This window comes from Humulus lupulus, chromosome 8 (assembly GCF_963169125.1).
Source record: "Humulus lupulus chromosome 8, drHumLupu1.1, whole genome shotgun sequence".
NCBI classification, from domain to species: domain Eukaryota; kingdom Viridiplantae; phylum Streptophyta; class Magnoliopsida; order Rosales; family Cannabaceae; genus Humulus; species Humulus lupulus.
In genome coordinates, this window is record NC_084800.1 from 24,185,472 (window position 1) to 24,200,544 (window position 15,073).

The window sequence follows — 15,073 nt, forward strand, 5'->3', positions numbered from 1 at the left end:
TTTTTTTTTTTTTTTTTTTAAGCAGATGCAATTGACTGGTTATACCTTGATAATAGATGCTAAATTGAGCAACAAGTTTGTTCAATAGAAAGTTTTTCGGCATAAAAAAAATTGGATAACTAGAAAACAATTATATAGCCGATGAAGATTATTCTTTAAAACCAAGTCTCTGTGAAACCCTTTCGTTGTCAAAACCGACTTCTTGCCCTGAATGAGAAATAGTGAGATAGGCCATTCATTAGGTACCAGTTCAGAAAAGCCTGACTCTCATTCTTTCTCTAAGAAAACATTTAAAAATCAAAATTGTTTCCAAATGTATAAAATAATAAAGGGCATATTGATACTATGCTAGAATGCAAATAACCGTGGCCACTCGGAAATTCACACACTTAGCTTAGTATCCCTTCATTGAATAAAACATGGGATAAGTCTTGACTGACCAATCCACCACTTCATCTACTAAAACGAATAATTCTCACATGTCTAATAAGTTAGACATGTCTCATTTCAACACCTATACCAATAATACTCAGTCATCACTTCACACAAGTAATACATTATCTTACTTTCGGGATAAAACAACTAATATACTATAATTTAATCGCCGAAAGTAATTCACACTACAGAGTAATTCAGTAAATAACATTTATCACCTCGATTCATTCAACAATTTACAAATTGTTTCCATGTTCAAATCAGGATCGCAAAATCAATAGAAGTGATTTCCATGTCGACAACATCTAATAAGTTTGACTTTCATCATCAGAGAGGATAGCGTAACACATTGAACAAGATAAAATCTGTGATATCTATCTTGAAAACAAACAAATTCAAGGATCCAATGACCCAACAGTTCAACACATTTTTCTATAAATAAAATTCATCACATACACACTAAAACACAATCAATCTCAAGCTTTTGAAAACCAAATCATTATTACTTCCGTCCATTACTCAAGCTAAGCAACCCATGGCATCCTCATCATCTCAGCTGAACTTAGACCTAACTTTAGCTTTACCTGAGCCAAATCTTCCCACTATCGAATCTTCACCACAAATTTCTGCACCCCTACCACAGCTAATGGTGTATCCTACGGTACACATCCCAGAACGAAATACTCAATTTCCCAGAGTTTGGCTTCCCAAATTTTATTCTGATACTGGCCTTGTCACGGTGGAGGATTCAGCTATGCTCGATAAAAAGGTGGCCATTAGTATAGGTCAAAGCATACTCACCCCTAAAGACCAAATAATTTTATCCCATAGGTCAGACCTACAAGCTGTAAAAGATTCCTTAGTTCTTACCACTCAGGCGGCAGCATCGGTCTCAAACCTAGGCCAACGGGTTCTTGCAAGAGAACAAGAGGTTGACCACTTGAAAAGGTATATAGAAACACAAAAACAAGAGATGATAACCATTAGAAATGCCAACAAGGCATTGACTCGAGAGAAGGAGAAGTTGGTTAAGGAGAATGGGACTTTAACTACACTTCTTGCAAACTACTCAGTCGATATGAAGGAAAAATTTCAGACACTGCAAACTACTGGGGAGACCCTTAGAGTTGAACAACAAAAGTTGATTGACGAGGTAGAACGTGTCCAAAACCCCAATCCTTAATAGATTATGTATTTTTTTTTTTTTTATCTATATATTACTACTGTTTCACTAAAGTCTCTTATTGTGTGTGCTCTCAGCAACAACCTAAAACTTTGCTCTCCAAAACACTAACCTGACATATTAACCCTTAACACACTAACTGAACTGATAGATCACTTTCAAAGCTTGAGAATATCAATTAACAATCCAAACATTGACATCGATAAATCATCAATTATTTATCACATCAATAATAAAGGCATGCATTCAGATAAATAACAAACTTCAATTTCTCTACCGTGCATGAGAATATTCATTTAATCCAAGCTCATACTTATATCATGGAAACTCAAACACACAATGAGTTTCTAATACAATTATACAACATCATTAACATACATTAACTAAAATATGGATAAATTATACTAACCATTAACGTGTGGCTTGTCTTGTGGCGGAACTCAGTAGCATTTCAGATCCCAAAATCTAATAACATAACGAGTATACGACATCTACAAACTCAAAGCTCTGATACCATTTGTAACGTCCCTAAGGTAGGGTACGTCTGCCACATACTCGTAATTCTAGGGTTTACGAGTATGTAAGGCACTTGACCAAAAGAATTAAATAAAATGATACAAAGAAATACAGAAAAATTTAAACTTTTATATAAACTTATTAGAAGAAATTATTACACGTATGAATACTTTAAATTTAAGGCAGCCATATGAAAACTCTAAACCATTATTGCATTGCTACTGAGTCCGTGCTCCACAAGTTGCTCAACAGCTAAAGCCACACCTGGAAAAATGTTGGAAAATAACATAATGAGCTAACGCTCAGTAAGCAAATCTCATGCATACACATACACATGAATGTCGTGAGTTTGTAGTGCACATATACTAATATGCTGACTTATATACTTATGCATTTCATTTATTGCTCATGCACTTTCAAACTTTACTTTTATGCTCTTTCTTTTAGTTTCACGTTTTTATGGGCCCAATATCACTTGTGCACACTGCTTGATTCGGCAAATGCCTGCAGGGCTTATAACAGATATCATATAGAATCCCATGGGTTCTCCTCCGGCTAGCCATCATCTCAGCTAGGCTCATCATAACACTCATTTCATCGTTGCCATAGCTGCCATACTTATTACACATATGGAGGAGAAAGACGGGAACATGGCAAACATATCTGAATGGTCAACTCTGACCTAGCCCACACTAGTGGACGGCCACTATAAGCCTTAATAGACCTCCGTCTTCTTTACTGAACTTACTTGATTGCTTCATCGAAACAGTGGCACCCTTTTTAACATCTTATTATCACTTTGCTTAAGCCTTGTGTCATTAAAATGTTTAACTTTACATAAAACTTTTCAAGACATTTCATAACTTTTCTTATATTCATATGCATGGTCTTATATCACATAATAATGTATCACATAACTGTACATGCCATGCATACATGCTGATGCTGAAATGCCAATGTTCGTGTTCATGACTCATGTTGATGGTATTCAATCAAGGCATTGTATCGCATCTCATATAACTCAAAACATCTTTAGTCATAATACATGAAGCTTTGGGTTGGTGGCGTTGTTATACCTTAACGTAGAGCTATGGCTCAGGTCTAAGGTTTCCAGCCTAAAAACTTAAACGCTTCATATATCATAACATATAACAAATCATGAACATAGAGTAATCCACATATCCATCAACATAAGAACACATACTTGCACATAATTCATATCATTCTTAACAAAATAAGACATCTTTCACATATCAAAGAATTCATCAATTACATATCACACAACACCCTTATGGTGTTCATATAACGATTCTTCACATACTTATCATATGCATCATCATCATACCATACTTAACTCATCAGATGTACGCAATCAATGTAGTCATGCATCTTACACTTAAGCACAAAAGGTGAGATTTACTTACCTTAGGTCCTTAGCTTATTTTAAAATTCCTCACCAAGAGTCAATCAATCAAATCCATACAAATCCTATTCAAGGCACATCATTTATTAAATTCTATCAAAATCATAAATATACACTATTGATAGTGTATATTAATAATACCAGAAACTATATAAATGATAATAATAAATTATTATCAACGTAATGCAAATAACTCTTCATATAAAACCATGCTTTAAACCTTGCTCATAAGATAATATACCCTTATGATAATAATAATAATAATCCCAACAAAAATAATAATTATCGTCTATAATTAAACTTATTTCGATATTAATAACAAAATACTTCAATAGCAATACGTATATGGATGTATATATTCAAATAGTCATTTTATAAAAGAAATCATATTTGTAACATAAAGTTGTAATAATCAATATAATGATAATAATATAAATATAAATATTTATATTATTATTAATTAGTCATAATATCAATTCCAGTGATATAATAAATATACTTTCTCCAAACTTCACTGGTCTTACAAATATCAATAACTGTAGGAAACTAATATTTGATATTATTTTAATATTCAAATATTAATATACAATAATAATGGTTAGATAATAGGTTTACTATAAATCATACTTTTCATATATATATATATATATGAATCTGTATTCTTGATTTACTTAACAAAATAATAACAATAATAATTAAAATTACTTAATCATAATAATTTCCATATGAATATAAAATCAATTAAATATGTATTTTTATACTTGATTTAATATCTAATATTTTCTAGAAAATTAGACAGCACAACGGCTATAAAGTGGACAATTCCAAAATCAAAACCTGTATCAAAAATATATATAATCCCAGACAGCCAGTAAATTACAGAAAATATTCCATATATCAATAATATATAATTATATACCATAAATACACATAATAACAATTACTCTAATCAATCACAATTAAATCACAATATATAGGTTAAAGAAATTATACCAAAATGATCGGGTTCCACAATAAGTCAAACGATGATTTTCTGAGACTCAAAACGTACTTCGGAACCTCGAACACTAAGTTTCGACCGTCGGTCTACGGTGGATCGCGGTGGCTCGTGGTGGGCCCACCACCCAACTATGGTAGATGTAGGAACAAGTTATTGGGTTTTCAAGCCCACAACACGAGGAGCACGATGGTGGTGACGGATCGGCAAACGGATGCCCGAGGTGGCCGAATCGCAACTTTGAAGTCGCGGGGTGGCCGAACTTAAATCGAGTGGTTGAGGCGTTTAATCGGCGAGTGAGCTCTAGATTCCCGCGTGGGTCGATAGTTCGGAGGCCTCTGAATCCAACGGTCCGGCGCGTGGCTAAAAATGGTGGCCGGAAAGTACTCCTGCGTCGTCGGCAACAGTAATACGCAGAGGAGAGAGAGAGAGAGAGAGAGAGAGGGAGAGAGAGAGAGGTTTTCTGAGGAGAGAGAGAGAGGGGGCTCGGGTAAAATGAAAGGTTGAAGCCTTTTATTTTATTTTATTTTATTTATTTATTTATTTATTTATTTATTTATTTATTTTTAAAAATTACACTTGGACCCAAAATACTAAAATTCTTTTCAAATAAGCCCTTTAGCCAAACTTTCTTAATTTTTTATAAAAATCCCCAATTAAAATTATATGACATTTGGGTCCAATACTTGACTACTCAAGTTTCTCTTTCTTTAATCTCATTAAAAACATAAAATCATATTTTAAACACTATTTTTCCATTACTATTTCTTAAATTTGTAAAGTTGTACATTTTATGTATTAAAACTCTGATTTATTATAAATAAATGTATTATGAAAATGTTGGATATTACACTTATCAATAGCCTCACTGGTCCTCTGAACTGCCTCAGAACCTAAGTATCTCCTTTCACCTGTCTCATCCCAATGAATGGGAGATCTACACTTCCTACCATACAGCATCTCATAAGGTGCAACACCAATGGTAGACTGGTAACTGTTATTATAGGAGAACTCTATCAAAGGCAGATACTTACTGTAACACCCTCACTTATTTTAGTTAAAACCATATTTGAGGTGTTACGTTTTAAAACTATATCATATTATTTATTACTGCAAAAGTCTGGACATTTTTTTTTTTTTTTTTAAACTTGAAAACTTATTTCACATTATTTACATTAAACATAAAGTAGGTCTCAAACATATTATACATAAGTATTAAATAACCCAATTTGTTTTCAAAACATAACTTCACACTTTATTACAAACATTTCACTAATAACTGAAATAACCCACAAAAAGGTCGATGTGTTCATATGTACAAATCAGGGTCAGGACCATGCTTCAGTTCTCCTCATATCATTCACATATTTCTTTCTCTACCTGCAACACAAGACAACTGTGAGCCTAAAGCTCAGTAAGCAAAGTAATGCATGCAATGCTAATGATTACCCAATATCAATGGACATATACAACTTCTTTTTAAATTTTGGGCCCCTTAATATTGTGCACACTGTTTGAATTGGTCAATGCATGCAGGGCTTGTTACACATACAATATAAAATCCCATGGGTTCTCCTCCGGCTAGCCATCACCACAGTAGGGCACATTAAAAACCTTATTCCATCGTTGCCCCGTCAGGCTCAAGAGTTAAGGCGGCCACACACTGTGGTGTCAATACATATAACAATAACTCATATGGAGGAGAAATAAAAACGGAAATATGGCAAACAATATAATTGGTTCACTAAAACCTAGCCCAAATTATTGGGCAGCCACTATAAGCCTACTATAGGCCTCCGTTTACACTTATTAACACTTTCATTTGCCTTTTCAAAACAGTGGCACTGAACTTAAACTTCTTATTACAAATTTCTCTTATGTTGCACAAAACTTGCAAAGGCATCATATGATTAATCATCATAATATCATGCATGGTCTTATATCATATAATAATTTACCATATCACTATTATGCCATGCATACAAATTTATGATGAAGTGTCAATGTATGTTAATACCACTTACTCACAAAATATTCATATAATGCATACTTTCACATAACATGTAATTCTTGTGTTGCAGTTGAGTACTTTACTTACCTTTTGTCCAAAATATAGTTCACCGTGTAACAAGTGGTGTCTTAGGTATTGATGTGCTTATCCTGACAATAGCATGGATTTCTCATCATAATGATGGCAGTAATACATTGAACTCTCATTTAAAAATACCCATAAGACTTCATATCAAATTTCATACCCAAAACATGCCTAAAATGCCTTAAACCACCTAGATCGAGCATTAGATTTATCTTAGACATTTGGGGAAATTTTGACAGAGTTTCCCCTTAATTTTAGCTATCCTCAAATATCAAAATCAACCAATAATCAACATCAATTAACCTGCCATAACCATATATCCCAAATACCAACATGATTCATCATAAAGTTATCATACACCGATTTTGATAAAATTCTTATCTCCTAGATCATCACCCAAATTAAATGAGTCTCCACATATATTCAAACATTTATAAACATATATACTCTCTTATAAACTCAATCAAATAACCAAAAATCATCTTGTACTCCAAGAACCCCAAAAACCTCATAAAACACAAAATTTCACTTACCGAGCAACTTTTCGGCGAAAACAATCTCTTCAAGCTTTTCTAAACCTCAAACCACTTGGAAACCCCAAGAAATATCTTAAAAAGGATAAAACACCATATATAAGTTCTCAGAAAAATTAAAAAAGATAGTTTAACTTCCAAGTACAAGAACTTACCATAAAAAGGCTAGAACTAAGCTTAATCTACTTCTTTGGCTTTGCTTTCACTTGGATCTCCTTAGAGTTTCTTCAAACCAGCCAAGAAATGGTTTTTGGTTTTATTTTCTCTCTGTTTTTCAGAATAATGGTCGTGCAAAGTGATAAGGTTTGATGAAAATTCCTTATTTTCAATGATTTAGCCTTATTGTCAAAAGTTGACACCTTTCATCTCATCATTTCACCTTTTGACTTATGAAAACCTTATCACTTCAATAGTTTCGACTTAATCATCTGCTAGGCCTATTATCCTTATGTGTAAAACACTCACACCAAACCTTATGTCCATATGACTTCATACCCAATAGTTATGCTTACCCGATCGAGCGTAGCGCACTTATGCTAAGCTCGTTTTGACTTTGCATCAATACCACTGATTATGTATACCTCCCATCAAGAATTGATCTAATGGTTCTAAAACCATTTTTACATCATCAATGAGACCTTAATCATACCTCGATTACATTTGGTAAATCCATAAATACTCAATTTTACACCGAAATACTAGTAATCGACATTGTACTATTTTCCACTACTTAACCTATTTTGCCTTCTATATCTCACTTTCAACACTTAATTCCATGCCTTGTCCATATTTTTCATACTTTCTTATATCTTGAGCACATCAAACACCCATAAAAGACAACTCAAATGCCACAAGGTTAATAATATTGAGCATACATATAGACATCACATACACAACTTTTATACTTATACATGAAAACACTTATAAGAATATGCATATGCTCAAATTATACATATTGTATGATATGTAATGCAATGCAATCATGTGATTATTGGCTATATTATATCAAAATAATGTGGGTGCTACACTTACTCCATGATCCACCAAAGTCCAGCACACATGCTCGCAGCATGTCTTCTAATATCTGGATCGTCCTCTCAGATTGCCCATCTGTCTGAGGATGATAAGCTGTACTGAACTTCAGTTGTGTACCCATGGCTGTCTGTAAACTCTTCCAAAACTTGGAAGTGAATGTAGGGTCCCGATCTGACACGATCGACCTAGGAGCTCCATGGAGGCGCACGATCTCTCTCACATAGAGATCTGCATACTGGTCAACAGTATAAGTAGTCCTCACTGGCAGAAAGTGAGCTGACTTGGTATAGCGATCCACTATCACCCAAATGGAATCATGCTGACCAACAGTCCTGGGCAAGCCCACCACAAAGTCCATTGTGATGTCTTCCCACTTCCATTCTGGGATATCTAGAGGCTGCAATAACCTTGCCGGCCTCTGATGCTCAGCCTTGACCTGCTAACAAGTCAAGCACTTAGCCACATACTCTACTACATCTCTCTTCATCCCTGGCCACCAATACAACGATCTCACATCCTGATACATCTTCGTGGTGCCTGGATGCAAAGAGTAAGGTGTAGTATGAGATTCATCCAGAATCTCCCGCCTCAATGCAGTGTCTAACGGAACACATATCCGTCCCTTGTATCTCAATAACCCCAAATCAGACACTGTATAATCCCTGGATACTCCAGCCAAGACATCCTCTCTAATCCTGATCAGCTGTGGATCACTCAACTGACCCTCTTTAATCCTCTCTAGCAGCGTAGACTGTAGCATAACATTGGCCAACTGGCCCACCAGCAACTCTATACCAGCTCTGGTCATATCATCAGCTAACTCCTTGGCTATCAGCCTAATACCATGAATCTGTCCCGGACCCTTCCGGCTTAAAGCATCAGCTACCACGTTGGCTTTCCCTGGGTGATACAAAATCTCACAATCGTAATCTTTTACTAATTCTAGCCAACGCCTTTGCCTCATGTTCAAGTCTTTCTGAGTGAAGAAATACTTCAGGCTTTTGTGGTCTGTATAAATCTCACACTTCTCTCCATAGAGATAGTGCCTCCATATCTTTAAAGCGAAAACCACCGCCGCCAACTCTAAATCATGGGTGGGATACCTCTTCTCGTACTCCTTCAGCTGACGAGAAGCATAAGCTATAACTCTCTCTGATTGCATCAAAACACAGCCCAAACCTTGATGAGAAGCATCGCAGTATATCACAAACTTCTCTTGGTCTGTAGGAAGACTCAGAACTGGAGCTGTAATCAACCTCTGTTTCAACTCCTGGAAGCTGTTCTCACATTTGTCTGACCACACAAACTTCTGACCTTTGCGTGTCAACTCAGTCAACGAAGTAGTAATCTTTGAGAACCCCTCCACAAAACGTCTGTAATACCCTGCCAATCCAAGGAAACTTCTAACCTCAGAAGCATTCTTTGGCCTCGGCCAATCTCTGACCGCTTCAATCTTTGATGGATCTACTGTAATCCCCTCCTTACTAACAATGTGCCCAAGAAAGGACACCTGAGACAACCAAAACTCACACTTCTTGAACTTTGCAAACAATCTGTGTTCTCTCAACCTCTGCAGCACCAACCTCAGATGATGCTCATGCTCTAACTCAGTCTGAGAATATACCAGAATATCATCGATAAAGACGATCACAAACTGGTCCAAATAATCCTTGAACACTTTGTTCATCATATCCATGAAAGCAGCAGGGGCATTAGTCAATCCAAATGACATAACTAAAAACTCATAATGCCCATACCTAGTGCGAAAAGCGGTCTTCGGTATGTCTCCCTCCTTGACCCTCAACTGATGATAACCAGAACGAAGGTCGATCTTAGAGAATACCGTCTTACCCTGCAACTGATAAAACAAATCATCTATCCTTGGCAAAGGATACCGGTTCTTGATTGTCAACTTATTCAGTTCTCTGTAATCTATACACATCCTCAGAGAACCATCTTTCTTCTTAACAAACAGAACTGGCGCACCCCAAGGTGAAAAGCTAGGGCTGATAAAACCCAAGTCCAACAGCTCTTGCAACTGTACCTTTAATTCTTTCAACTCAGCTGGGGCCATTCTGTATGGTGCTCTAGACACTGGCTCCGTCCCTGGGGCCAATTCTATAACGAACTCAATCTCTCTGTGTGGTGGCAACCCTGGCAAATCCTCTGGAAACACATCCAGAAACTCACACACAAGTCTAGTATCCTCTGGTCTCACTGGCATGCCTTAGTGGTATCAACCACACTGGCTAAGAATCCAATGCAACCCCCTTGCAATAAATCCCTAGCCCTCAATGCAGAAATCATAGGAATACGGGGTCCATGCACAGTACCAACAAATACAAAAGGATCCTCACCCTCAGGCTCAAAGGTGACCATCTTCCTTCTGCAGTCAATGGTTGCCCCATACTTGGCCAACCAATCCATACCCAGTATCATATCGAAGTCAGTCATAACCAACTCTATAAGATCAACTGACAATTCTCTGCCCTCCACTACCACTGGCAAAGATCTGACCCACCTCCTGGATACAACCAGCTCCTCAGTGGGTAACAAAGTACCAAACCCCACAGCATAGAAATCACAGGGTCTACACAATCTATCAATAACACTACTCGCAACAAAGGAATGTGTAGCACCAGAGTCAATCAATACATTATAAACAGTTCCTGCACTAAGAAGCTGACCTGCAACAACTGAGGGCGAAGCCTCAGCTTCTGCTTGAGTCAAAGCAAACACTCGCGCTGGGGCCGAGCTATCTGCCTTCCTGGGCTCTTCCTTTCTTGCCTTAGGGCAATCCTTTTTCAGATGACCTATTGCTCCACAAGAGAAGCAGGCCCTTGCCTTACACTCTCCCAAGTGATGCCTCTTGCATCTAGGACACTCGGGATAGGACTTCCAGGCTTCACTGCCCCCAGGACGACCTATTGTAACACCACGAGGTCTCCTGTCAGGACCTGAAACTGGGAAGGTGTCAGGAACCTTCCTCTTCTGATCACTGGGGCCAACACCCCTACCAGAACCCACAAATGGAGGACCTGGCCTCCTGAAATCCCTTCTGGCTGCATTCTCACGCCAGATCTTAATCTCTGCAGTTTCAGCTGTAAGTGCCTTCTCCACCGCCTGTGCATAAGTAGTGACTCCTGCCACAGTGGTGATGCGCACATCTCGGGCTAACCTAGGCTGTAGCCCCTGTAAGAAACGCTCTCTCCTGGTCCCATCAGTGGGCACCAACTCCTTGGCAAACTTTGCCAAACGGTCAAACCTTAAGGCATACTCGGTCACTGATAAGTTTCCCTGAAGTAGCCTCATAAATTCATCAGCCTTCGCCGCTCTAATGGGGTCATTGTAATACTTTTCATTGAACAAGGTCTGAAATTCCTCCCAGCTTAGGAGATTAACATCCTTGGTCTGGCCAACCACTTCCCACCAAATTCGGGCATCTTCCCGAAACATATAGGCAGCACAGGCCACCCTCTCATTACCAACTACCCTCATAAAGTCAAGCATAGTGGTAAGCATGCTCATCCATTGTTCAGCTTTGGTAGGATCGGCACTGCCTTCAAACACAGGAGGTTGCTGTTTCCTGAACCGCTCATAAAGAGGTTCCAATCTGTTTTCAACCCCAGGCAGTGGCCCAATAACTGGCACTGACACAGAAGGTGCCTCTGCAACACTGGCCACTACAGGCACTTGCTGCTGTCTTAGGAGACGAAGCTCCTCTCCCTGTTTTAACACTGTAGCCTGCAAATCGTTAAACAACTGTTGCCAGTTTGCAGGTGCTGGCTGTGGAACCTGAGATTGGTCATTCTCTTGACCCTGACTGTCATTATTCTGGCCTGGATCACTCTGGCCAGCTGACATGTCTGTCTGTCCTGAGTTCATTCTGTCACTGATACCTTACTGAAACAATAATCAATACGGCCAGTCAGGTAGTAATAACTAAACCTCTTGCCGCCTCACGGTCCAAGAACAACAGACAACTATTACATTCCACAGTCATTCAGTATTCACAAGCAGATACATGTTTATGGCACTCAGCACTCAGCATGTATCACATAATAACGTATAAACAACCATACTAATAAGCAGGCGCCAGCAATCTCAGTACTAATTAGTACACATTTGCTAAAGATATAATATTTCAGGGCACAGGCTCAGCATAACATCTCATGCACGCAGGTAACACATATATATCACATTTAAACAATTATACATGTAACCACTTAGATAGTTACCAAACCATGAGTCGAGCTTGTCTTCGGTGATGTGTGTACATACCCAGCCAGTCTACAGGAACCCTAACCTTGGCATTGCTCTGATACCAAGTTGTAACGCCCTGGTTACCCCAGAACAGTTACGGAGAACGGTGAACCGGAAATTTGACTCGCTACCCGAGTCCTTTGGCTAAAACGTGTTCTAAGTGTTAATATCAGGTTAAGGTGGAAAACCAGTAAAAGGAAAGGGTACATTTCATTAAGTAAATAAACTGCTCATGAGCCTTTTAAAATGTTTACAAGTAGTTCGTATTACAAAAGAGTCGCTACAGTTTCATATTTACAAACTCCGCCGGCCTAAGCGGCAAAAATAGGGTAAACCCCTAGTCCCTCTGAGAACTCCTTGACCGTGGCGGTCAAGCGGCCCTGTATGTACATTACATCGCCCAAGCTCTCCACTCAAGGCTGGCCAAGCTTTTCCTTTCCTTTACCTGCACCACGTAGCACCCATGAGCCAAGGCCCAGCAAGAAAACACAATAAGATACGGTATAATATCAACAACGATCATAATAATCATCCAGAACTATCAGTCCAACAAATAGGTGACAATAGCCAAAAGTCACAGTAATGAGCATCGCTCCCTCTAGCCATGTGACGATAGGGTCACCAGGGCTTAATCGATAAGTGTTTCATTCATAAGTTTGTTCAGGACAGGTGCATGGTGACTGGTCACCAACATAACCTTCCTCACGACTCTAGAGTCGAAACTATGGACAACGTCCCTTAGCCACGTGACAAACGGTCACCGGGGTCATATACCTTGGCTATAGTCATCTGGTCATAGACCAGGAAAGCGCTTATAGGTTCATCGACCTTAGGTCGGTCTCGCATTAATGCCATAGAGCCACCCAATGCGTAATCATCGACTTTAGAGTCGGTCCCTGACTAGTCAGTGTCTTAAACAAGTGATTGGCAATCATTAGCATTTGATATGCAATCCACGTTCACATATAACAAACAACATGCCTCAATATCAAACCATGCATGTCATATACCTGTACAGGGTGCAACTGTATTCATACACTGTTTTCTTACCTCAAGTTCGAGCGAGAAGTATGATAAAGACGACCCCTGAGAACGATCGGTCTTTTAGTTCCTTAGCGGTTACCTAATCACAACCAATTATAACCTCCATTAATGAGAATCCACAAAAATAGGGTCTTAACCTAAGCACCATCCTCGGGACCTCGAAACATGCCCACACGGTGAGTAGAATCGATCCCGGGCCTTAAGGATTGAAACCCCAAGTCAAAAACCCTTAAAAACACTCAAAACGGGGTTTGGAAGGAACAGGGTAGCGCTACAGCGCTCAACCCCTAGCGCTACAGCGCTATACTCAGAACCGCCCAAGTGCCAGAAACCTCCCTGAGGAGCGCTATAGCGCCCTAGGGTGGGCGCTGTAGCGCTACCTCCAACCCAGAACACCCCTGAACCGACCTTCTTCATCTCCTTCGATTCTAACTCGATTCCCAAGCTTCCAAAGCCTATTCTTGATGCCAAATAAACCCAAAAACCATCCCAACACATCCCAAACATCACAAGCATGGGAACCCTAGCCAAAACTCCCAACAAAACCCATGAATTCACCCTAAACATTTCAGCTGCAAAACAAAACTAAAACAGAGCAAACCAGAAAAACTATGGTTAGAAACTTACCCAAAGCTTGGCTTATGATGGCCTTCACTAGTGGAACATACTCCCAATCTCCCAAGGCTTGCTTCCCAAGCTAGAATCCTCAAAGTTGGTTCAGAAATCACAAAGAACAGTGAAGAGAAAAAGGTACGGGAGGACTCTAAAAAACACTCTGTTCTTCCATCACCTTTTTCAGCTGAATAAGGGTTATATCTATCCTAGGGGTGAAATGACCATTTTACCCCTAGGTCAATTAATGGTTTCTAAAGACTCCCAAGGGCATTTTTGGTACTTTCCTCCTAACTCGTTAATCATAATTAACGCTCTCCAATTCCCGTTATTCTCGAAAATCATAAACACCAATAATTCACATCCCGTTACCCTTTATCTCCCGGTAACGCTCTAATCATCAAAATCACCCCGAGACTCAAACCAAGTCACGGCACTTAAACCCGTTGTGATTAAACCACTAATCAATAATCTACGATCGTCTCATGTCGAACAGCTCGAACAAACCCACATCATAATGTGGTCTCAACATATATCACCGACATGCATACAATTAACATTATATTATAATATAATTCTCATAAACATTCATAAACACGTTTAACAGCATAATTAAGCAATTATGGCCCTCCCGGCCTACTAATCCAGCCGTTAAGCCACTTTGAAGTTAGAGCGGTTGGACTCCTTGTATTGGTCCCTGTGCTCGTGGACTTTTCCAAAGACTTCTGCTTCTCCTCCAACTCCTTGGCTAGTTGGGCCTTTTCCGCAGTCACCACCGCCAGCTGATCAGCATGTCTGGCCTCGGCAGCTTTGAGTTCATCCTCGTGCCGTTGATCCGAGGTCCTAGCCTCCTTGGTGATAGCACCCAGGCGGATGCGGCCGGCAGTGAGGGTTAGCATGGCCTGCATTCAGAACAAATATTAAACAAACAGTAAAT

General features: G+C 38.9%; 1 long non-coding RNA gene across 4 annotated transcripts; it reads right to left on the reverse strand.

The window, feature by feature from the left end:
* Window positions 1-5,682: 5,682 nt before the first annotated feature.
* On the reverse strand, window positions 5,683-7,544 carry LOC133793593 (uncharacterized). 4 transcript variants are annotated; one of them, XR_009874891.1, is made up of 4 exons: window positions 7,338-7,542; window positions 7,183-7,257; window positions 6,653-6,714; window positions 5,683-5,934 (listed from the first exon to the last, which is right to left on the reverse strand). It is a non-coding gene; the product is annotated as an uncharacterized LOC133793593 (long non-coding RNA). The 4 variants fall into 4 exon arrangements; XR_009874893.1 differs by lacking the exon at window positions 5,683-5,934 and adding an exon at window positions 5,956-6,217 and having other exon boundaries at window positions 7,338-7,544; XR_009874892.1 differs by lacking the exon at window positions 6,653-6,714 and having other exon boundaries at window positions 5,690-5,934; window positions 7,338-7,533.
* Window positions 7,545-15,073: the final 7,529 nt, after the last annotated feature.